At 39.3% G+C, this 25,092-nt stretch overlaps 2 non-coding genes across 2 annotated transcripts; both read left to right on the top strand.

Annotated features, from left to right (window-relative positions):
- Positions 1 to 2,424: 2,424 nt before the first annotated feature.
- Positions 2,425 to 2,498, top strand: TRNAI-AAU (transfer RNA isoleucine (anticodon AAU)). Its single transcript has one exon. It is a non-coding gene; the product is annotated as a tRNA-Ile (tRNA).
- A 10,007-nt stretch (positions 2,499 to 12,505) lies between these two features.
- Positions 12,506 to 12,577, top strand: TRNAQ-CUG (transfer RNA glutamine (anticodon CUG)). The gene has a single exon. It is a non-coding gene; the product is annotated as a tRNA-Gln (tRNA).
- The last annotated feature ends 12,515 nt before the right edge of the window (positions 12,578 to 25,092 follow it).

The following is a 25,092-nucleotide window of genomic DNA, read 5'->3' as shown; positions in this document are numbered from 1 at the left end:
CAGTTGAAGGCTCGACTTAGCTCGATTCTTTCTCTAAACGAAAGCTCCTACTTTAGGCTTTATAGAGAGGGCTTAAGTCGACGTTAAAAACTTCCAGATTGTCGTGAATTTGAGATTGAATTTTATAAAATTTATGCCAGACATATTTTCTCTGATTAGTGGGCAGCTGATCTCCATTTTAAATTTGGTCGTTGGATTCGATGAGTTGTGTCTCTTCTATAACATACTTAGAAGGCCATTTCAATATGTCATGATTCAAAGATTTTATACAAAGTTACAAGGCCATTGGAATATGTCCAGATTTAACCAAGATTTGGGGTGGTAAATGACCAACATACCCCTATAAGAATTCTAAAATGTTTTCAAGATTCCAAAAGACCTCAATTGTTAAATAAACTTTTTAAGAGACCCATTTATGACCTTAAGGGTAAGTATGCAAGATCACATGAGGAAATTAGAACGTGTTTGAGGTATGAACTCTAAGAAAAATGACGAAACAACCCCTAAAAACCTTTTATAAGAATCAAGGTTTGTTATGAATACCAAATGACAAGATGTGTATATGAAATTGTTCTAAGTATATCAAGTTTTACTACATATAAGAACATTTATTATGCTTATGCAATATCAGCCTTAAATGAAAGTTTTATTAAGTACCAAGAAATTTGAGGAAATAACATTTTTTTTTTTTTTTTTTTTTAGATGTTTATGCACAAATAGTAAGAGGAAGCTTTGAGGTTGTATGAGCAAAGTGGTCAATGATTGGATACTTTAGCAAGGTTTAGAGTTTATGACTTAAAAGATAGAGTAATACATATAGACGAATCAAGTCATGATCTACTTAAAGGAAGAAACTAAATCACCGGGGAGAAATTAGGAAGGTTTGAATTAAGGTTGAATGTTATATGTAAGTTATTCCAACATTAATTCCAACACGCGATCTGAGCCTTGAATCTACTTGAACTTTTTTAGATTATGGCCCGGACAACTTGGTTAAGGTAGACCGAGCCATAGACACATGAACTACTAAGTCAGGACTTCACACTCCTTAACATTTGTTTTAGAGAGCAATAGCTCTAGTCATTAAGAGGAAAGAATGGGTCCACCCGACGATATATTGAACATTAAGAGCTGATCCAGATAGTTATACATACATGTAGAAACAAGGGTTCCCTCAAGCATATGAACCAAGAAGGCAAGGTTAAAAGGTTTTCTTGGAGTTCGATATAGTTGTGTGAGTTCGAGTGATGTTGTTGGGCTCACTAATTTCCCATAGCTTAATTAATTTTTATGAATCAGATATTTAACTAGGTTTCAAGACTTGTTTTATAATAGTGTTCATATCGATTATAGGAGGCTAATCAGAGACAAAAAAATATAACAAGATGAGCCCTTAAGCCAACTTGATACCTCTATATAAAGAGAGTGGATTGTGAGATCCCACAACAGCGGGAGAGGGGAACATTCTTTATATTTTAAGAGTGTAAAAATTTCTCTATGTGTTTTAAAAGCGTAAAGCTATCTCGAAAACCCAAAGAAGACAATATCTGCTAGTGATGGACTTGGGCTATTACAATGTGCAAAGCCACGAGCACATGTCACCATACAACACACAATTATAGCCAAATGATGGTAAGGTCACTTACTTGGGTAACCTAAGCCGAAGCTACTACGACCATTTGACGTTAGCTTAATGCTGACCTCTAAATTTTAATTTTTCTTAAGAAGTCCAACAATCATAAATTAAAATTCTACTATGGAAATTAAAATAATTTAAACTTACTCATAAGTATATAGACTAACTAAACCTACCTGTGCATTAATAATATAAACTAGATTCTAAAAATTTAAGCTTTTGAAAAATTGAAAGAAGAAAGGGTCCGAGCGTATCAAACCCAAGCCTGATCAGCCAAAATATTGATATAGAGCCGTGAAAAATGTATTTTTCGACTGACTTTAAACAATTCAAGTGGGCTTGTAAAATGAAGTGATGGACCTCCCTTTTACAGTGGGACAATACCATTAATTCTCTTAATAATATATTTTCATGATACGGGGTTACAACACTACGAACTTTAAATATAATGTCTTAAAATTAGAAAGTTTTGAACTTTTATTATGCATAAAATAAACTCAATTGGCTTGATTAGGAGCTATGGATCTGCAATTTGCATAAAACCTTTGGCCCATTAGCTAAGTTTGTTAGAACGTCGCACTAATTAAGTGTGAAGGGTGCAGGTTTGCCACTTGGACGTGTCAATTTCATTAATTCTCAATGATGTCTTTAATGATTCGAGGTTAAAGCACTACAAACTTTAAAAGATAATGACCTAAAGTTTTAAATTTATTGTGCATAAAATTATGTAACCTAAACTCGATTGACTAAATTAGGAGCTATTAATCTACAATGTGCATAAAACCTATGGCCTATTAGCTCAGTTGGTTAGAGCGTCGTGCTAATAACGCGAAGGTCGCAGGTTCGACACCTGCATGGGCCAATTTCATTATATTTTTAGGAACAAGGAGGTAAATGAACTGACTTTGAAGGCCAGATTAAGTGTAGTCAGGGGAGAAAATTAACTTGGGGGAGGGAAAGCGCGTCAGACAGCCTGAGGGACACGTGTTAACGATTGGGTGGAATAACGCGTCAAGCGCATTGTAAAGTGACACGGCTCCACTCGGTATGCGCGACACGCGGTAGCTCTTCCGACTCACGCCCACGTCTAACCCAGTTTGACTCAAAGGATGTTCGACCCGATCCGCATGGTGCCACGCTTCAATGTAAAGAATTTCACTTCCCAGCGCGCACCTCCAGTTTTGTACCCACGATTCATCAGCAGAAATTACCTACACATTCTCTAACCTTTCAATCTCCACTTCTAAAAGCTTTCTTTTCTTTTTCAATGTCTACTTTTTCCTTCAAAAGGCTTCTCGTTCGACGATTTCAACGTCTGTAATTGAGACTTCTCCACAGATTTATCCACGACAGATTTTGGTTGTTGCTCTAAATCTCTGTTCTCCTTCTGATGATCTGGAAGTTTCTTTGGCTCGTTCACTGATCGCGTGTTCAATCCAGATTCCTTCTTCGATTTTCTCATCTCCGATATCGCGATTTTGCAAAATCCGCTGCATATCCCCTCATTTCCAATGGATTCCACCACCTCATAACTACCGCCATCGTATTTTTCTGCATCGTGTTCTTTCGCTTTCCGATCTTCATTTTGAGCCATCAAGAGAAGACCTTCGTTTGTTGCGTCATCCAAGGCTAGGTTGATTGTTTCTTCCACCTTTTTATTGACTCGAGAATCTTTTGCAAAATGCCCCTCTGCCACAATTGTAACATTTGTCGGAGTTACAATTGTTCGCAAAGTGACCATATTTGTGACATTTATAGCACTGAATGTTGGAGTAAATTGATCGGCCACCTCTTCCTCGACTGCATCCTCTTCCATGCCAATTTGCTTGGCTCGACTATCCCTTCTTCTTATAGTATCCTTCATGGCTGTTGCCTTGATCACCATGACCATTTTTACTATTTTCACGGCCACAACCTCTACCTTCAAAATTTTGAGAGTAGAGTACCTTTTCATCTTTGATTGACGCCTCGGTTTCAAGTGCTTGATCGAGTGTTTCCTACTTCTTCTTCTTACGTTGCTTGTGTGCTTCGAGAGAACCGGCTAGCTGGTCGACTATGAACGTCGCTAGGTCATTTGACTATTCTATCGCGCATACAATATTCTCAAAGTTGTTGGTTAATGACCTTAAAATCTTCTCCAAAACCCGTGGCTCGGCTAACATTTCTCCATTTCGGTTGAGTTGGTTTACCACAGTCTGTACATGCATGATGTAGTCAGATACATTTTCTGACTCCTTTATCTTCATGTTCTCCAACTTGCCACGAAGAGTTTGGAGACGCACTTGCTTGACTCGGTCGATTCCTTTGAACATTTTTCCTAAAGTGTCCCACGCTTCTTTTGAAGTAGTTGCACTGGCAAACTTCTCAAAGCCCGACTCGTCAACGACTCAGAACAACATGTAAGTGCCCCCTTATCCTTTGATCGCACCTCTTTTGGTTCTTCTAACCCTTCTTCAACCACCTCCCATGCATCTTGAGAACCGAGAAGAGCTTTCATATGAATGTTCCAATTCTCGTAGTCTTCGATAGCCGCGGTAGCAGCATTTGACCCGTCACATTCGCCATTGGCTTGATACTAATCTGTTAAAGAAAACTCACAAATTTGTGAAATAAATCTCACACACACTAATAATAGAAGGAGACAAAGAACACTCTGTTTATTTGAAAATACTTCTTCTATTGCTTCTCTATTTCTTTCTTTTTTTTTTTTTTTTTCTCTCTACCCTTTACCATTTTACAATAGATATAACAAATGTATTTCTAAGGTCTTTTACATCACGATGCAACTGTTTTCTGACCCATAAAAAGTCATTGTTCCTTTAAAGATTCTTGGCCTTTCATCTTCAACACTCTGGGCCTTTTCCTCTAAGACTGATTCTTGGATTCAAAACCCACTAAAATTTTCCATGGGGAATCCGATCCCTGCCACTTCCTTGCGATGAATCCCTTACCCTGATCCCCACACAAATAAATAGAGGATTTCGTGGAAATGAAGAATGAAATGGACAGTGGGGATGATGACAGGGAATGAACATCGCTACTTGTGGCCCCTGCACATGTCGTGTTTTATGATTGTATGACATATACTATGTTATGTATATGCTATGATATACGATATGTTGCATGCAAGTTATGCTATGATATCATATACACTATTGTAGGATTATGTTATGTCATAACAATGTTATGGTTCGATGTTATTTGGTGCATGATCCTTCATGTATCATTTCATGTAAACTATGTTAATACGTACACTCTATGACTATGAGACATTAAAATTATGTATTGTTAATTATTAAAAATATGAAATGAATCAAGTATTAATCTCTCATAGAAACACTATGCTAGGAATAGATTTGAGGTGTGACTAGCGCAATGAATATATGTCATGCTTTAATGTTATGGGACCTCATGCATTTTGTATACCACGTGCATCGAGATACTTCTATATTATGTTTAGTACACCCTATGCCTATGTATTGTCAATCATGAACAATATGACAAGAATCAAGTATGTATGTCTCATAGGAACGTTATGTCGTGTTTTAATGTTAGGGATCTCATGCATTTTATATGGGAGGTGCATCGGGATACTTCCCCATTATGATCAGTACAGACACATACCTTACAATATTTATGTTCTTTATGATATTATGCGGGTCTTTTGCCTTCATGGTATTTGGTAGTGTGAGTGTGCACAAGCTCGACGAGGTAGACCTATAGAATACTCTTATACCAATCCACCTGGTGGTTAATGTACACATTCATGGGTCATGTGTAAGGAAGTACAACATATTCAACTCTGCTCGAATTGAAAAGCAAAGCCCAAGCCCACGCCACAATGTATTTATGAAAGGAAATGTCCCACTATATTACACGTGATTCATATTCCGATGCTAACAGTGGGATTACTTACTGAGTATTTATTAAAGTACTCAAACCACATGTTATTCTTATTTTAAAGTAAAGGTAAGATACACATTTACGGATGACAACATTGCATTGAAGGCCAAGGAACCAAACTTAGGGTAGTTGCATTCATGTTATATTTATTGATCCTTAGATTAGATGAGGGCATTGTTTTATTTTTATTTAAACTAATGTTATCTACTTTATCGAAATCTAAGGAGCAGGCTCGCAACATGTCCTCTAAAACCTGGTTCAGCCTTTCGGTCTGTCCGTTCGTTTGAGGATGGAATGATGTACTGAACCTCAACTGAGTTCCTAGTGCCTTCTGAAGACTCCTCCAGAACTGAGAGGTGAACCTGGTGTCCCGGTCTGATACTATGGACACTGGTACCCCGTGCAGGCGTACTATCTCCTTGATATATCACTGAGCCCACCGATCCACTCGATATGTGGACTTTCCTGGAATGAAGTGGGCTGTCTTAGTCAGTCTGTCTACAATTACCCAGATGACGTTGAAACTCTACTTTGTCTTTGGCAAACCCGAAATGAAATCCATACAGACTGCTTCCCATTTCCACTGAGGGACGCTCAGGGGCTGTAGCAATCCTGCTGGGCGCTGCCTCGGGGCCTTCACCTACTGGCAGGTCAAGCAACGGCTTACGAAATCCATTATGTCCCTCTTCATTCCGGACCACCAGTAAAACCTTTTCAGATCCTGATACATCTTCGTATTTCCAGGGTGGAACACATAAGATGTATCATGGGCTTCGGTCATAATATCTTTTAAGATTCCCTCGTCTCGGGGAACGCACAGGCGGTTTTGCCATAGCAGACCCCCGTCTGAGGAGATAGAATACCCTACTGGCCTCTCTGTCTCAGTCTGACTCCACACTTTACCGAGGTGTTCATCAGACCTCTGAGCGTCGATAACTTTCTTTCGTAGGGTGGGCTGTATCGTTAACTGTGCCATTTGAACATTACCACCTTTAACCACCACGTCTATCCCAGCCCTCTTTATCTCATCTTGTAGTTTTTCCTGTGTGGTGATCATCGCAGAAGTATGCACAGCCTTCCTGCTCAATGCATCAACTACCACGTTGGCTTTGCCTGGATGGAACAAGATCTCTATGTCATAATCCTTTACCAGTTCCAACCATCGCCTTTGTCTCATATTGAGCTCCTTCTGCGTGAATAAGTACTTGAGGCTCTTATGATCAGTGAAGACTTGTACTTTTTCCCCATACAGGTAGTGCTGCCATATTTTTAGAGCAAATACTACCACTGCTAACTCGAGATCATGCGTGGGGTAGTTTCGTTCATATTCTTTCAATTGTCGAGAAGCATACGCTATCACCTTACCTTTCTGCATGAGCACAAAACCCAAGCCTTTCCTTGATGCATCACTGTACACCACGAGATTACCTGACCCGTCTGGAACTGTAAGGACTGGTGCAGTTACCAACCTCTTCTTGATTTCCTTGAAACTCTGTTAGCAAGCTGGAGTCCAAGCAAAGGGCTTGCCCTTCTTGGTTAGCTGAGTCAGGAAATTTTGGAGAAATCCTGAACAAACCTTCTGTAATAACCAGCTAGCCCAAGAAAACTCCTCACCTCTGTGACTGTGGTCGGCTGTGGCCACCTCATCACTGCTTCTATCTTAGCTGGGTCCATTGTAATCCCCTTGCTTGACACCACGTGACCCAGAAATGCAACTTCAGACAACCAAAACTCACACTTAGAGAACTTGGCATACAACTGCTGGGCTCTCAGTATTGTCAAGACTTTTCTGAGGTGTATTTCAAGATCTGCCTCTGACTTGGAGTATACCAGAATGTCGTCGATGAACACTATGACAAAGGTGTCTAAGAATTCCTTAAACACCCTGTTCATTAGTTCCATGAAAACGGCTGGTGCATTGGTAAGGCCAAAGGACATAACGAGGAACTCGTAATGTCCATAACGACTTCTGAATGCTGTCTTGGGTATATCCCCTTCTCTGACCCTCAACTAATGATACCCCGACCTTAGGTCGATTTTCGAGAAGACTGTTGCTCCCTATAGCTGATCAAACAGGTCGTCAATTCTCGGGAGAGGGTATTTATTCTTTATAGTGACCTTGTTTAATTCCCTGTAATCAATACACAACCGCATGGACCCGTCCATCTTCTTGACAAACAGAACAGAGGCTCCCCAAGGTGATACACTAGATCGAAAGAAACCCTTATCCAACAACTCCTATAACTGTTCCTTCAATTCTCTGAGTTCTGCAGGTGCCATCCTATAAGGTGCCTTGGAGATCAGCACCGTTTCTGGTTCTAAATCAATCCCAAAATCGACTTCCCTAGCTGGGGGCAAACCTGGCAGATCCTTCGGAAAGACATCTACGAACTCCCTGACGATGTGTACCGATGAGGTTTTATTTTTGTTACTATTATCTAAGGTCATGCTGGCTAGAAATGCACTTGCGCCACTACGAATCAACTTCTTAGCCCTTAGCGAGGTTATGACGCTCGGGACACCTTTGGAAATGGCTCCCTTATAGGTAAAGCTTTCCCCTGACGGGAGCCTGAGAGTCACTATTCGAGTCTCGCAATCTATCAAAACGCAATTCTCACCTAGTCAATCTATACCCAAGATGACATCGAAGTCTTGCATGCTTAACACTATCAGTGTAGCTTCGATGACACGCCCTGCTATTGTTACTCCACCTCCCTTAACCCTATGGGTAGCTAGCAACAGCTCGTGAGCAGGGGTAGACACTGATAGGGTAATTTCTAAAAGTTCTTTCTCTAGATGTGCTAGCTCTACAAACTCTTTAGATACGAATGAATGTGTCGAACCCGAATCAAACAACACTAATGCAAGATGACAAAATATGGGTAGCGTACCTGTGACAACTACGTCAGGCTGGTCAGCTTGCCTGGCTGTTGTTGCATGGGCTACAGCTTGCCCCTGCTGATGTTGGCCAGCTTGGCCCCTCTGATGCTGTATTTCAGGCAGGTTGACACGCTGATCGTTTCTCTGAGAGCAATCCACTGCAAAGTGCCCTACCTGACCGCATCTGTAGCAGGCGCCAGTTCCTGCTCTGCATTCCCCCGTGTGAGGATGCCGATAATTAGGACACAAGGTCATGTTTCGTACCGGGGCTCTCCTTCGCCTATCAGTGCGGCCACAGGGTGGTCTGACAGTTTTGGGGTGGCTAGGGTATGTCCCCTTTCCATGGGCTGCATTGTGGGATGATTGTGCTATTCCCAACTGTAGCTTGTTGGTACGGGGCGAGTCGAGCAGGGTCGCCACTTGAAGGGCTTTCGTATAGACAAAGGATGACTGGGACGCCACATTCCCCCTTAGTTCTTCCCTCAGGCCAGCGATAAATCGTTCGCCCTTCAACTCCTCAGAACTAACATAGGCTGGAGAAAACCTTGCCAGCCTATTGAACTCCAAGTCATAATCCTCCACTGATCTATCTCCCTGTTTCAATGCAAGGAACGCTGCCTGCATTTTCACTCTGGCAGTGATTGGGTAGTATTTGTGGAGGTATGCGTCTTTAAACTGACACCATGTAATAAACTCTCCTTGTGGTACTATGGTTTTCTGAGCACCTTTCCACCAGAAGTGTGCTTCTCCTTTCGGCATATATGTCCCACAATGGACTTCATACTTTGGTGGGCAGTTCATAAAATGGAAGGCCGTTTCTATGGCCTCTAGCCAGTTCTCAGCGGCAATGGGATCCATCTTGCCTCCGTCAATGGAAGGCGGTTTATGCCTCTGGAAATCTCTTAAGTAGCGGGACTCCATAGTCATAGTCCCTGAATCCTTGCCCCCTTGCCCGTTGACTGATTAGACATCATGGTTTGAATCATCTGGTTCGTCAAAGCCTAATTTTCCATTGACGTCATCATGAACGTCTGAAACATCTCAGCTGAGGGCATGGCTAATGGCTGGTTTAGCGGGACTGCTGTACACGGGGTTGGATCCGATGGGGCCTCTTCGGAGAAGGGAGTAGCAGGGGGTGTATCAAGCAGTCTTCGGGCCTTGGCCTTCATTCGGCGTCTTTTTGATCTTGATGGCTGTGGTACCGTCCCCTCGCTAGTTTGGGGCATATCCCCAACCTCCTCCTGAAATCAGGTTGTTCCTCTTTAGGTGTTGGAACCGAGGTGTCCTGGACTTTCTCTCTTCTTCCCCTTCTAGGTCCTGGCCCTACATACGGTTCGTGTCTCTTTGGTGCCATTATCTACCACAATTGAAAAAGGAACTATGGTCACAATTCATTCATAGCACATCTCCTAGGTAATGTGCGATATAATGCCATAGTCGGTCATGGTATACTCTATAAATACTAACTTAACCTTTGTCTCTATGTTTCTGTCACATGAGAACGTCTGGTCGTGAGCGGCATGTGATTGACGAGCGAAGTCACAGAGGACACGACTCTCTATCCTAACTGTCTACAGGACCTATAACCTGACTGCTCTAATATCAAATTTGTCACAGCCCAATATTTTACTACGGGCCGTGACTAACGACACGACACAAATGCACAAAGAGATTTAAATATGAAATAAAGAAAATCATCAAATTCCAATAAAGTTTTTCGAATGACAAACAAAGAACACAAGACCATTTGGAAAATAAATTTCAAAAGAATGCAAATATAAAAATAAAGACTAAGACTGGACTGACGCCCCGGGACAACCCATTCCTCTGTGACACTTCCCGGCTGATCACGCCCACTCTTGACCGACGCCTCGCGCCCCTGAAAAAAAAGAAAAACATAACAAGGATGAGTATAAAGATTATACTCAGTAAGCCACCTACTTGTAGGCTCTCTTCGCATCTTAATTTAACAGGTTGCCACGGTTTCCTATTTCGGTTCTAGGACATCTGGTCCTAATCTTGGTCCCTTGGGGCTTGCCCCTTGGGTTTCACTAGTTCTTCGTTCTTTCATTAAACGCCTAGAGGTTCTTTATGCCAAACTAATATGGTCGGTATCTCTCTATGAGGTGCTACCTCTACATGGCTATCTGGGACTACATGGTACCTAGCCTAGGGGTGTGCTGAGTACCCCTACGCCCATCTAGTTCCCCTATGGGGTGCGCGACCCAACCCGTTCCCATGCAGCTAATGGGCTGTACGACGTAGGGACACATTTCCCATGCGAAATGGCTAAGAGCAGTAAGGACTGATCAGGGACCCCTTGGTCCTCCCACGAAGCTATAGATACCGTTCACATGCTAGCAATCTACGAACACTCCGGGGTACCTTCTTGCCGTGGTAAACCGCTAAGTTTCTAGAGAAAAATTATGTCTGACTAGAGCGGCATATCGCTCCTAACAGAAATTCCCTAATCTTATCAGAGTAATGGGCCCTAGCAATTAACAGAGGGTGCATGCAATCTTCTTCTAACATCATAGTATGTAATTCATGCAAACTAGGCATACCGGCTCAATGGGGCGATGACCTCCATCCAGCACCCAGAAAATGAAGTTCGCGCTCAATGGGGCGAATTCGTCCATCAAGCACCCGAAACCCGGCATACACAATTCTAACATAAATTAACGCATGCACACATACAGCGGAAGCTTAAAACATACAGCAACACTCATGTAATTTACCCAATATAAACACAATAGTTAATTTGACTAATAGTTTACATGGAGAGCTAATCTGAAGTAGGACTACTAGCATGCATGCAATCCGAGCGAATCCTACAAGTATTTCTTCCTAAATACTGGGTTGTGACTTACCTGGTTGACGCGTGCCCTTTTGCTAGCGTTTCTTTGCCCGTGAGGTGTCCAAAAATACTGATTTCTTTAAATTAGGTCCCTATTCACGTAAAAACAGTATTAGAACTGAAACTGGGACAAAAATTGGGCAAACAGAAAACAACCGAGCCAAATTGGCCATTCCACGCGTGCTGGGAGTGCGTAGCCACGCGCACGGGAAGGCGTCAGTCGCAGGCTGCACGAGCGCCTGCCACGCGCGCTCGCTTCCACGGAGTCGCGGTCGGCCGGCCCGACCCAGTCCGGTCCGGTCGGTTCGGCTCACGTTGCGGTTCGGCCCGACTTGCAGGCAACATGTGTCGACGAATCGCTGGAGCTGCGTTGCTCCAGCCGATGGTCGACGCGTGTCCGGCGCCAGTCGCCATCCTCCACCGCTCGCCGGCTGTTTTTTTTTTCTTTCTCTTTCTTCTTTCTTCTTTGTCCTCTGAAAACCAAAACCCAGTTTGTTTTTTCCAATTTTCATATCTTTCGATCCGTAGATCTGATCGATATGATTCCTTCGGCAAAGTTCTAGATCGTGTTACTGGCTACGTCCTAGTATTTTTTCTGTAATTTTTTCTTAACTATCGGATGATTTAAGAATGTCGGAAGTTCGCTCACCATTCTCGGACGACTCTCGGATCTCCGCCTTTGGGTTGAGGTCTCGGCCAAACTTCTTCACAGACCGGGCGTGAGTTGTTCCTAGGTGAAGATTTCAACATTTTAGGATCGATTCACGTAGGGGAAAGCTCATATCTGAGCAATGTCGTTCAGAAACCTTACCTCGCGAAATGTTATTAGGTTTTGACGGAGCGTCGGCCTTGCTAGCCTCTCAATCCTTGCACGAGTCTCGTCTGGAGATGGATTCCGGCGGTGGTCCGTTAATCTTCCCGGCTGCCTCCTCTCTGATTTCTCTCTAACTCCTTCTTTCTTTTGCAGGGAATCTGACGGGGTTCTCCTTGGACCCCTATTAGGGTTGGAGGGGCAAAATGACCTTTTTGCCCCTCAGTTGACTTAGCCCCCCGCTTTTTCTTTTTTTTTTTTTCTTTTTTTTTCTTTTGGCGTTACACTATCAAATACAGAACTAAAAACAAAGACACAAATCATTTATAAAATTTAGAGATCTATAAGAAACAAATAAGATACTATTATTCTTTTTAAAGTTCATATATTTATGACACACAAGTCTTTAAAAATTTGTGGTCCCATGGTCTAGTGGTTAGGACATTGGACTTTGAATCCAGTAACCCGAGTTCAAATCTCGGTGGGACCTTTTTTCAATATCTCCTTACTTAAAATTCACATACATAATAGATAAAAGTTAGGACTTGTACTTAAAATCAAAAAGATGAAAGTACTGATTTGTCCCATGGTCTTTCTCCTTAAGTATTTCTCTCGTCTTAAAGCGCGTGGTCTTAATTTTGGAATTTGATCCTCCGTCTGCAACTTATTTGAGAAAGCAGAATTAACTCTCGATCCTCCTTAGGCATCCTTATCTAAGACGTATTAACTCTCGATTTCTTCATTAAAAGCGCTCAACTTAATCTTCTGAAGCCAAAGAAAGGGTCAATTTTGAAGAAAATGGATTGTAAGTAAGACTTCGATCCTTACTCCCAAATTTTAAACGAAAATAATTTTCTTTAATTGGACTTGCTCTGAGTCTTGTTAACCTTCGTGGTCTTCTACGGAAATATTCCTTGGAGGTTCGAAAATCGAACATGATAGGTTTCTTGAAAAATTTGCATGTAGCCTCTTATTTAATTTTCGAGCTTCAACCATCTTCCTTTAAAAACGGACCAAATTGAGAAGTTGTGTTTGAGGCACCTTCAACACTTTATTTCATCACCAAACTTGTGGGTAGTCTAATTTAGAAGGTGCAAAAGCAGGTTTGAAGGAAAATGGTTGACTATGGCTATCAAATTTCAGAGGCTATAACAACTCACAGTTGAAGGCTCGACTTAGCTCGATTCTTGCTCCAAATGAAAGCTCCTACTTCAGGCTTTATAGAGAGAGCTTAAATCGACGTTAAAAACTTCTAGATTTTAATGAATTTGAGATTGAATTTTATAAAATTTATGCCAAACAGATTTTCTCTAATTAGAGGGCAACTCATATCCATTTTAAATTTGGTTGTTGGATTCGATGAGTTGCGTCTCTTCTATAACATACTTAGAAGTCCATTTGAATATGTCATGATTCAAAGATTTTATACAAAGTTACAAGGCCATTGGAATATTTCTAGATTTAACCAAGATTTGGGGTGGTAAATGACCAACATACCCCTATAAGAATTCTAAAATGTTTTCAAGATTCCAAAAGACATCAATGTTAAATAAACTTTTTAAGAGACCAATGTATGACCTTAAGGGTAAGTATGCAAGATCACATGAGGAAATTAGAACGTGTTTGAGGTATGAACTCTAAGAAAAATGACGAAACAACCCCTAAAAACCTTTTATAAGAATCAAGGTTTGTTATGAATACCAAATGACAAGATGTGTATATGAAACTATTCTTAAGTATCTCAAGTTTTACTACATATAAGAACATTTATTATGCTTATAAAATATCCGTCTTAGATGAGAGTTTTATTAAATCACTCCTTAGTGTTACAAAGAAATTGGAGGAAATAACACTTTTTTTTTCTAAGATGTTTATGCACAAATAGTAAGAGGAAGCTTTGAGGTTGTATGAGCAAAGTGGTCAATGATTGGATACTTTAGCAAGATTTGGAGTCTGCGACCTAAAAGATAAAGTAATACATATAAACTAATCAAGTCATGATCTAGTTAAAGGAAGAAACCAAATCACCTGGAAGAAATTAGGAAGGTTTGAAATAAGGTTGAATGTTATATCTAAGTTATTCCAACATTAATACCAACACGAGATCTGAGCCTTAAATCTACTTGAAATTTTTTAGATTATGGCCAGGACAACATGACAGAGTTAAGGTGGACCGAGCCATAGACACATGAGCTACTAAGTCAGGACTTCACACTCCTTAACATTTGTTTTAGAGAGCAATAGCTCTAGTCATTAAGAGGATAGAATGGGCCCACACGACGATATATTAAACATTATGAGCTGATCCTGATAGTTATTAAAAAGAAAAAAAAAAAAACATGCATACATGTAGAAACAAGGGTTCCCTCAAGCATATGAACCAAGAAGGCAAGGTTAAAAGGTTTTCTCGGAGTTTGACATAGTTGTGTGAGTTAGAGTGATGTTGTTGGGCTCACTAATTTCCCATAGCTTAATTAATTTTTATGAATCAAATATTTAACTAGGTTTCAAGACTTGTTTTATAATAGTGTTCATATCGATTATAGGAGGCTAATCAGAGACAAAAAATATAACAAGATGAGCCCTTAAGCCAACTTGATACCTCTATATAAAGAGGGCAGATTGTGAGATCCCACAACAGTTGGATAGTGGAACATTCTTTATAAGGGTGTGAAAATTTCTCTATGCATTTTATAAACGTAAGGTAATCCAGAAAATCCAAAGAAGACAATATCTGCTAGCGATTGGCTTGAGCTATTACAATGTGCAAAGCCACGACCACATGTAATCATACAATACACAATTATAAAAAATGATGGTAAGTCCACTTACTTAATTAGCCTAAGCCGAAGCTACTACGACCATTTAACGTTAGCTTAATGCTGGCCTCTAAATTTTTATTTTGCCTAAGAAGTCCAACAATAATAAATTAAAATTCTACTATTGAAATTAACTTACCCATAAAATAATTTAAACTTACTCATAAGTATATAAACTAACTAAACCTACCTGTGCATTAATAATATAAACTCGATTCTAAAAATTTAACTAGCCAAAAGGTAGTCATACTAATTTAAGCTTCTGAAAAATTGAAAGAAGAAAGGGTCTGAGCGTATCAAACTCAAACGGGATCAGGCAAAATATTGACCTAGAGCCGTCAAAAAATGTATTCTTCGACTGACTTTAATCCGTTCAATTGGGCTTATAAAATGAAGTGATGAACCTCCCTTTTACCGTTGGACAATATCATTAATTCTCTTAATAATATCTTTTCATGATACGGGGTTACAACACTACGAACTTTAAAGATAATGTCTTAAAATTGGAAAGTTTTGAAGTTTTATTATGCATAAAATTACGTAACCTAAACTCGATTGGCTATATTAGGAGCTATTGATCTGCAATTTGCATAAATCCTTTGTTCCATTATGTAAGTTTGTTAGAACGTCGCGCTGATTAAGTGCGAAGGTGGCAGGTTTGCCACTTGGATGGGTCAATTTCCTTAATTCTCAATGATATCTTTAATGATACGGGGTTAAAGCACTACAAACTTTAAAAGATAACGACCTAAGTTTATTACGCATAAAATTATGTAACCTAAACTCGATTGACTGGTTTAGGGGCTACTCTCTGCAATGAGCATAAAACTTGTGGCCTATTAGATTAGTTGGTTAGAACGTCGTGTTAATAACACTAATGACTTAAAATTAAAGAGTTAGTTTTATTATGCATTAAATTATGTAACCTAAACTCGATTGGCTAGATTAGGAGCTAGGCAGGTTTGACACTTGCATGGTCAATTTCATTAATTCTCGATAATGATATTAGATTTAAAAGATAATCACTTATAGTTTTAAGTTTATTATGCATAAAATTATGTAAGCGAAACTCGATTGACTAAATGAGAGCTACCGATCTACAATGTGCATAAAGCCTATGGCCGGCAAGGAAGTCTTTTACGGGAGGAAGTTCGAATCAATACCTATATTTTGCTCTCTTTCCTGGTTCAGGCATTAGAGCTAGAAGAAGAAGCCACATGAGGACTATTAGCTCAGTTGGTTGTGAAGGTCATTGGTTTGACACCTGCATGGGCCAATTTCATTTCTTCTTAATAATATCTTTTCATGATACGGGGTTACAACATTACGAACTTTAAAGATAATGACTACATTATGTAACCTAAACTCGATTGACTACATTAGGAGCTATCGATCTACAATGTGCATAAAACCTACATTAGGAGCTACCGTGATATGTTCTTCTATGAACGATGTTTCAGGAACAAGAAGAAGGTAAATGAGGAGAGTCGTGATATGTTCTTCTATGAACGATGAAATTTGAGGATTTCTGAGAGTGATATGTTCTGTAAATGAGGATTTCAAGAATTTTTGGGAGTCCAAGGAACAAGAAGGAGGTAAATGAGGATTTGGGAGTCCTTTAAGGAGGATTTGAGTCGTGTTGTCATATGTTCTTCTCTAAACGATGAAATTTGAGGATTTCTGAGAGTCCTTTCAGGAACAAGTTCTTTTATGAACGGCTAAATGAGGATTTGGGAGTCTTTTAAGGAGGATTTGAGTCGTGTCGTGATATGTTCTTCTATGAATGTTGAAATTTGAGGATTTCTGAGAGTTCTTTTAGGAACAAGTTCTTCTATGAACGGGTAAAGGAAGATTTGGGAGTCCTTTAAGGAGGATTTGAGTCGTGATATGTTCTTCTATGAACGATGAAATTTGAGGATTTCTAAGAGTCCGTTCAGAAACAAGGAGGTAAATGAGGATTTGAGTCCTATGAGGATTTGGGAGTCCATTCAGGAGGATTTGAGTCGTGATATGTTCTTCTATGAACTATGAAATTTGAGGATTTCTAGGAGTCCTTTCAGTTACAAGAAGGAGGTAAATGAGGATTTGAGTCCTATGAGGATTTGGGAGTCCTTTCAGGAGCATTTAAGTCGTGATATGTTCTTCTATGAACGATGGAATTTGAGGATTTTGAGAGTCCTTTCAGGAACAAGAAGGAGGTAAATGAAGATTTGAGTTCTGAATTTGAATCCTTTGAAGAACAAGGAGGTAAATGAGGATTTCAAGAAAAGGAGGTAAATGAGGATTTGAGTCCTTTCAGGAACAAGAAGGAGGTAAATGAGGATTTCAAGAATTTCTGGGAGAACTTATGGAGTCCAAGGAACAAGAAGGAGGTAAATGAGGATTTGGGAGTCCTTTCAGGAACAAGAAGGTAAATGAGTTTTTTAGTGCTTTCAGGAACAAGAAGGTAAATGAGGATTTGAGTCCTTTCAGGAACAAGGAGGAGGTAAATGAGGATTTCTGGGATTGAGTCCTTTCAGGAACAACAAGTACGTAAATGTGGATTTCAAGAATTTATGGGAGTCCATTCAGGAACAAGAATTTCTTGGAGTTCTTTCCAGAACAAGAAGGAGGTAAATGAGGATTTAAGTTTCTTGGAGTTCTTTTCGGAACAAGAAGGAGGTAAATGAGGATTTAAGTCCTTTCAGGAACAAGAAAGAGGTAAATGAGAATTTTTGGATGAAATGTTAGGTGAGGATTTTTAAGAGTCCTTTTAGGAAGAAGAAGGAGGTAAATGAGGATTTCTGGGAGTTCTTTCAGGAACAGAATTTCTCGGAGCCATTTCAAGAACAAGAAGGAGGTAAATGAGAATTTATGAGAGTCCTTTAAGGAACAAGGAGGCAAATGAGAATTTATGGGAGTCCGTTCAGGAACAAGGAGGTAAATGAGGATTTAAGGGATGAAATTTGAGGATTTCTGAGAGGTCTTTCAGGAACAAGGAGGTAAATTGAGTCCTTTCAAGAACAACAAGGAGGTAAACGAGGATTTCTGGGATGAAATTTGAGGTGAGGATTTCTAAGAGTCCTTTTAGGAACAAGAAGGAGGTAAATAAGGATTTCTTGGAGTCTTTCAGGAACAAGGAGTTAAATGAGGATTTCTGGGATGAAATTTGAGGATTTCTGATAGTTTTTTCAGGAATAATTTCTGGGATGAAATTTGAGGTGGGGATAATTTAGAGTTTTCAAGAACAAGAAGGAGGTAAATGAGGATTTATGGGAGTCCTTCCAGGAACAAAAAGGAGGTAAATGAGGATTTCTGAGAGTCCTTACAGGAACAAGAAAGAGGTAAATGAGGATTTCTGGGAGCAAGAAGGAGGTAAATGAGAATTTCTGGGATGAAATTTGAGGATTTTTTAGAGTCCTTTCCAGAACAAGAAGGAGGTAAATGAGGATTTCTGGGATAAATTTGACAATTTCTGAGAGTTCTTTCGGGAACAAGAATGAGGTAAATGAGGATTTCTGGGAGTCTTTCCAGGAACAGGAAGTTGGTAAATGACTTTCACAATTTTTCTTTAGATCTGAGCCGTTCGAAGGAGGTAAATGACTTTCACAATTTTTCTTTAGATCTAAACCGTATGATATGTTCTTCTATGAAGGGGCAAATTCAAGTTCTTTCAGGATGTTCTTCTATGATGGGGAAAATTCTAGTCCTTTCAGGAACAAGAAGGAGGTAAATGACTTTCACAATTTTTCTTTAGATCTGAGCTGTTCGATTTGTTCTTCTATGAAGGATGAAATTTAAAAGATTTTTTAGAGTCCTTTCAGGAACAAGAAGGAGGTAAATGAACTGACTTTGAAGGCCAGATTTAATATTGGGACTGTCAGTAGAGAAAATTTTCCAGCAAGCCACATGTCAACTTGCGGGAGGGAAAGCGCGTCAGACAACCAGCAAGCCGCGTGTCAGACAGCCTGAGGGACACGTATTGACAATTGGGTGGAATAACGCGTCAGGCACGTTGTAAAGTGACGCGTCTCCACTCGATATGCAACACGCGGTAGCTCTTCCGACCCATGCCCACGTCTAACCCAGTTTCACTCGAAGGATGTTCGACCCGATCCGCATGGTGCCACGCTTCAATGTAAAGAATTTCACTTCCTAGCGCGCACCTCCGGTTTTAAACCCACGACTCATCAGCAACTGACCTCTCTCTCTCCACACCTTCAATTCTCTTGAGAAGCTCAGAAATTACCTTCCCATCCTCTTCCTTCTCCTATTTGAGATAGAAAGAACTCTCACTCAGTTCCGCCACTTCCTTCTCTAACCTTTCAATCTCCATTTCTAAAAGCTTTCTTTTCTTTTTTAATCTCTACTTTCTCCTTCAAAATGCGCTCGTTCAATGATTTCAAGGTCTGCAACTGAGACTTCTCCACAGATTTATCCACGGCAGATTTTGGTTGTTGCTCTAAATCTCTGTTCTCCTTCTGATGATCCGGAAGTTTCTTTGTCTCGTTCGCCGATCACGTGTTCAATCAAGATTCCTTCTTCGATTTTCTCGTCTCCGATATCGCGATTTTGCCAAATCCGCTGCGTATCCCCTCGTTTCCAACGGCTTCCACTGCCTCACAACTACCGCCATCGTCTTTTGCTTTGTCTTGTTCTTTCGCTTTCAGATCTTCATTTTGAGCCATCAAGAGAAGACCTTCGATTGTTACGTCATCTAAGGCTAGGTTTATTTTTTCTTCCACCTTTTTATCAGCTCGACAATCTTTTACAAAATGCCCCTCTGCCACAATTGTAACATTTGTCGGAGTTACAATCGTTTGCATAGTGACCATATTTGTGACATTTGTAGCACTGAATGTTGGAGTAAATTCGGCCGCCTCTTCCTCGACTACGTCCTCTTCCACGCCAATTTTCTTGGCTCGACTGTCCCTTCTTCTTATAGTATCCTTCATGACTGCTGCCTTGACCACCATGACAAGTTTTACAACTTTCACGGCCAAAACCTCTACCTTCAAAATTTTGAGAGTAGAGTACCTTTTTATCTTTGATTGACGCCTTGATTTGAAGTGCTTCATCGAGTGTTTCCTCCTTCTTTTTCTTACGTTGCTCGTGTGCCTCGAGAGAATCGGCTAGCTCATCAACTGTGAACGTCGCTAGATCCTTTAACTCTTCTATCGCGCATACAACATTCTCAAAGTTGTTGGTTAATGACCTTAAAATCTTCTCCAAAACCCGGGTCTCGGCTAACATTTCTCCATTTCGATAGAGTTGGTTTACCACAGTTTGTACATGCGTGATGTAGTCAGATACACTTTCTGACTCCTTCATCTTCATGCTCTCCAACTTGCCACGAAAAGTTTGGAGACGCACTTGCTTGACTCGGTCGATCCTTTGAACACTTTTCCTAAAGTGTCCCACACTTCTTTTGAAGTAGTTGCACTGGCAAGCTTCTCAAAGCCCGACTCGTCAACGACTCGGAACAACATGTATAGTGCCCTCTTATCCTTTTATCGCACCTCTTTTAACACCTTGTTTCGTGCCGCTGTTTAACCTGTGGTATCTTTTGGTTCTTTTAACCCTTCTTCGACCACATCCCATGCATCTTGAGAACCGAGAAAAGCTTTAATATGAATGCGGTAGCGGTATTTGACCTGTCACATTCGTCATTGGCTTGATACAAATTTGTTAAAGAAAACTCATAAATTTGTGAAATAAATCTCACACACACTGACGATAGAAGGAGACAAAGAACACTCTGTTTATCAGAAAAAACAATCTTCTATTGCTTCTCTGTTTCTTTTCTTTTTTTCTCTACTCTTCTTTACGGTTTTACAATAGTAATAACAAACGTATTTATAAGGTCTTCTAAAACTAAATCTAGACATAAGGATGCCACTGTTTCGTAACCCATAAAAAGTCATTGTTCCTGTAAAGATTCTTGGCCTTTCATCTTCAACACTCTTGGCCTTTTCCTTTAAGACTGACTCATGGGGAATCCGATCCCTGCCACTTCCTTGCGATGAATCCCTTACCCTGATCCCCACACAAATAAATAGAGAATTTCATGGAAATGGAGAATGAAATAGATTGTGGGGATGATGACAGGGAATGGACATCGCTACCTGTGGCCCCTACACATGTCGTGTTTTATGATTGTATGACATATACTATGTTATGTATATGCTATGATATACGATATGTTGCATACAAGTTACGCTATGATGTCATATACACTATTCTAGGACTATGAGACATTAAAATAATCATGTATTGTTAATTATTAAAAATATGAAATGAATCAAGTATTTATATCTCATAGGAACACTATGTTAGGAATAGATTGGAGGTACGACTGGCGCCATGAATATATGTCATTCTTTAATGTTATGGGACCTCATGCATTTTGTATACCACGTGCATCGAGATACTTCTATATTATGTTTAGTACACCCTATGCCTATGTATTGTGAATCATGAACAATATGACAAGAATCAAGTATGTATGTCTCATAGGAACGTTATGTCGTGTTTTAATGTTAGGGATCTCATGTATTTTATATGGGAGGTGCATCGGGATACTTCCCCATTATGATTAGTACAAACACATACCTTACAATATTTATGTTCCTTATGATATTATGCGGGTCTTTTCCCTTCATGGTATTTGGTAGTGTGAGTGTGCACAAACTCGACGAGGCAGACCCACAGAGTACTCTTATACCAACCCACCTGGTGGTCAATGTGCACATTCATGGGTCGTGTGTAGGGAAGTACAACATATTCAACTCTGCTCGGACTGAAAAGCAAAGCCCAATCCCATGCCACAATGTATTTATGAAAGGATAGATCCCACTATATTACACGTGATTCATATTCCGACCCTAACAGTGGCATTACTCACTGAGTATTTATTAAAGTACTCAATCCACGTGCTACTCTTATTTTAAAGTAAAGGTAAGATACCCATTTACGGATGACAACGTTGCGTTCAAGGCCAAGGAATCAAATTTAGGGCAGTTGCATTCATGTTATTTTTAATGATCCTTAGGTTATATTAGGGCATTGCTTTATTTTTATTGAAACTAATGTTATCTATTTTCCACTATGTTGTTCATAAACGTTTAGGCAATAGTTTGGAACAAGAATCGAGCTCCCAATAGTAGGCAATAAGCGTTTAGATTTTGGGTCTCCTACTCTCAAATTTCTTCCAAATTCGAGAGCAATTCTACACCATTTCGATTCAAACTTGTTCTTACAAAGCTGAAAGTGCCTAGAAATCATTCCCCCAATCCAATTCGTCATTGAACAGCTTCAAGGAAAACTCAAAATTTCAATCCGAGGATACACAAGAATACGTCAAGCAAGGACGATCCCAATTGTACCTCCAAGGAATGTTTCCATAGAAGACAACGAAGAGAAATAACATCAAAAACAAGCCCAATTGAAGAAAATCCGTTTTGGGCTCAAATTAGGGGTAAGTTTCAAAATCCTATCTACGGTCTCTTTTCATTCACATTAAGGATTCCTTCAGCTTCATAGCAAGAAGTTACTTGTACTCCATTTTTACCTATGAAGCCAAGAAAGTTAACTTTTTCCATGCAAAAACTACCCTTATTAAAATTAGCATAAAGTTTCTCTTTCCTAAGCATAATCAAAACTTACCTAACATGCTTCACATGCTTATACAAAGTCTTTGAATAAATTAAAATATCATTAAAATGTACACCAACATGCTTTCCTAAATATTCTCTCAAAACGTGATTCATTAAGCGCATAGTACTAAAAGCATTAGTTAACCAAGAAGTCATAACAAGTCATTCATACAATCCAACCTTAGTCTTGAAAACTCTTTTCCATTCATCTTCTATATGCCTTCTAATTTAATGATATACAAATTTCAAATCAATCTTTGTAAATAGATATGAACCATGCAATTCATCAAGCATATGATCTAGCCTAGGAATAGGACGTTGATACTTTACAGTGATTTTGTTGATGGCTCAAGAATCCACGCACATGTGCCATATTCCATCTTCCTTTGGCATCAATAAGACTGGTACAGAACATGGACTCAAACTCTCTCGTATATAGCCCTTCTCCATGAGCTCCCCAACTTGCCTCTAAATTTCTCTAGTCTTAGTTGGGTTTTCTCTATAAGCTGGCCTATTAGGAATGTTGCACCCGTTATAAAATCTATTTTATGTTCAATATCTCTAATGAGAGGTAGTTCTTTAGGTACTTCATCTTGGAACACATTCTCAAATTCTTGTAAAAAAGATTGAAACATACAAGGCAAATAAAAATTGTTATCGTTAGAGACCAAACATCCTTACTTGTACACAAGTATAAAGATGGTTTTTGTAAAAACATTCGGCTTCTAACCTTTCCAACTCTAGCCAAACAACTCACTTTCTTTCATTTTTTTTTTTAATTTCATTATTCTTTTCACAATTTTTAAGCTTTCAACTTCTCCTCATTCTCTTGGATTTCTTCTTCAACTAGCTCATCTTGGTCACTTTCCTCACTATGTGAGACAACTTGTCCATTCTTTATGATCATGACTCAATTGTTAGGATAATCACGACTAATATGATCTTGTATTCCTCCACTTCCTATTTACCCTGGGATGTCTCATCTTTGTTCTTTTTTTCAATCTCATACTTGCCTCTAACCTTGAAATTTATCCTTTCAATATTTGCATTTTTTTTTCCAAGCGTTGTAAGTAATAGACTTAGAAATAGCATACCTCTTGGAGTTCTCCTTCTCCCAAGCTAGTTGCCCTGCGATTTTAATAACAAGGTATAACAATTTTTGTATATCAAAGTATGCTTGCCTATCCACTTAGTGAGCAAGTTTTCAGGTCATCCCACAGAGGAATCTCGCCATTGTATCAGCTTCGTCTTTATCAATGCATGCTCTATTCATAAGGGCCTCCCTTTCTGTGTAATATTCTTCAATACTTTTGGATCCCTATAGCAGAATCTAGAGTTTTTACTTGAGTACTCTAGAATAATGCTTCGAAATGTAACTTTTTCTCATTAATGTCTTCAATTCCTCCAACGTTTCAATTGGTTATTCATAATTTCTCCTCCACTCTATTTTCAATGATGTCCACCATATATTAGCGTAATCACAAAATTCAGCCACAACAAGCTTCAATTTTCTTTCTTCACTAAAATTGTTGCAATCGAAAACATGCTCAATTTTGCTCTCATATTGCAAATACTCCTCTAGATCAGATCTCCCATAAAAAGTTTAAATTTTAAGCTTTACCCCCAACTCCTCTTTCTTCTCCTCTCTCGTATTCCTACTCCCTCTCAATTCTTTTTTGTGCTAAAATTTCTCTACCCCTTCTTCTGACAATTTCTCTCCCACCCCTAGGACTATGTCCCGCTAAAAGAGTGACATTGTCATCTTCTTCGTTTTCAAATTCTTCATTCGAGAGTACTTCCCTTCCTTGAAGATTACCTAAGGCTATTTCAATTTACTCCATCCTGTTTGTCGATGTACTAATAACTTGATTTAAACGAGTAATAGTTCTGACTTGTGCTTCTCTCCACCTAGCTACATTGATCTCCCCTCCATTTACTTTGTCTTGGTTCATGATTGTACAAACAATAGTTAAATATGTTTAGGATCTCACATACACAACTCACTAATTTTACACTCAGGGACACCGTGTTTATTACACACAAAGGTAGGCTATTTAGGAAAGTGACTAAATTATGATCAAGGTATGCTAATACATTGATAAAACAAGTCTGATAATAGTAAGCTATTCAATGAAATCAAGATAGGTTAATTATGAATAATAGCAAAATAAAAAAAATAAATAAACAAAGAAAGAAGGGCACAAATATATTTTTGGATTGAATTGCAGATTGAAGAAAAAAGAATTCCAAAGATAATGGTGGTGTAGATTTGAGAACAACTAACTTTCCTTCTTATAAAATACTGTAAAATTTAGAAGTTATCTTCAAGTCTAAATGATGAGAAAAAAAAATATCAAACACAAATATTCTAGATTTAGATGGAATAAGAAAGAATGTGAATAGAAGGTTATTTGATATAAATGCTCGAAAATAGATGGTCTAAAATAAAGATAAAGATATAAATTCTTCCTACCCTTTAGACCATTTAGATATTTGTGGGTCAACGTGTTGTGTCGATTCTTATGTACAACTATATCAATGAAGCTGCAAGA

This window comes from Cucurbita pepo, unplaced genomic scaffold (genome assembly GCF_057944985.1).
Source record: "Cucurbita pepo subsp. pepo isolate OVF unplaced genomic scaffold, ASM5794498v1 scafford_2, whole genome shotgun sequence".
Classification (NCBI taxonomy): domain Eukaryota; kingdom Viridiplantae; phylum Streptophyta; class Magnoliopsida; order Cucurbitales; family Cucurbitaceae; genus Cucurbita; species Cucurbita pepo.
The sequence above is the reverse complement of the archived record's forward strand: the minus strand, read 5'-3'. Positions and strand labels throughout refer to the sequence as shown.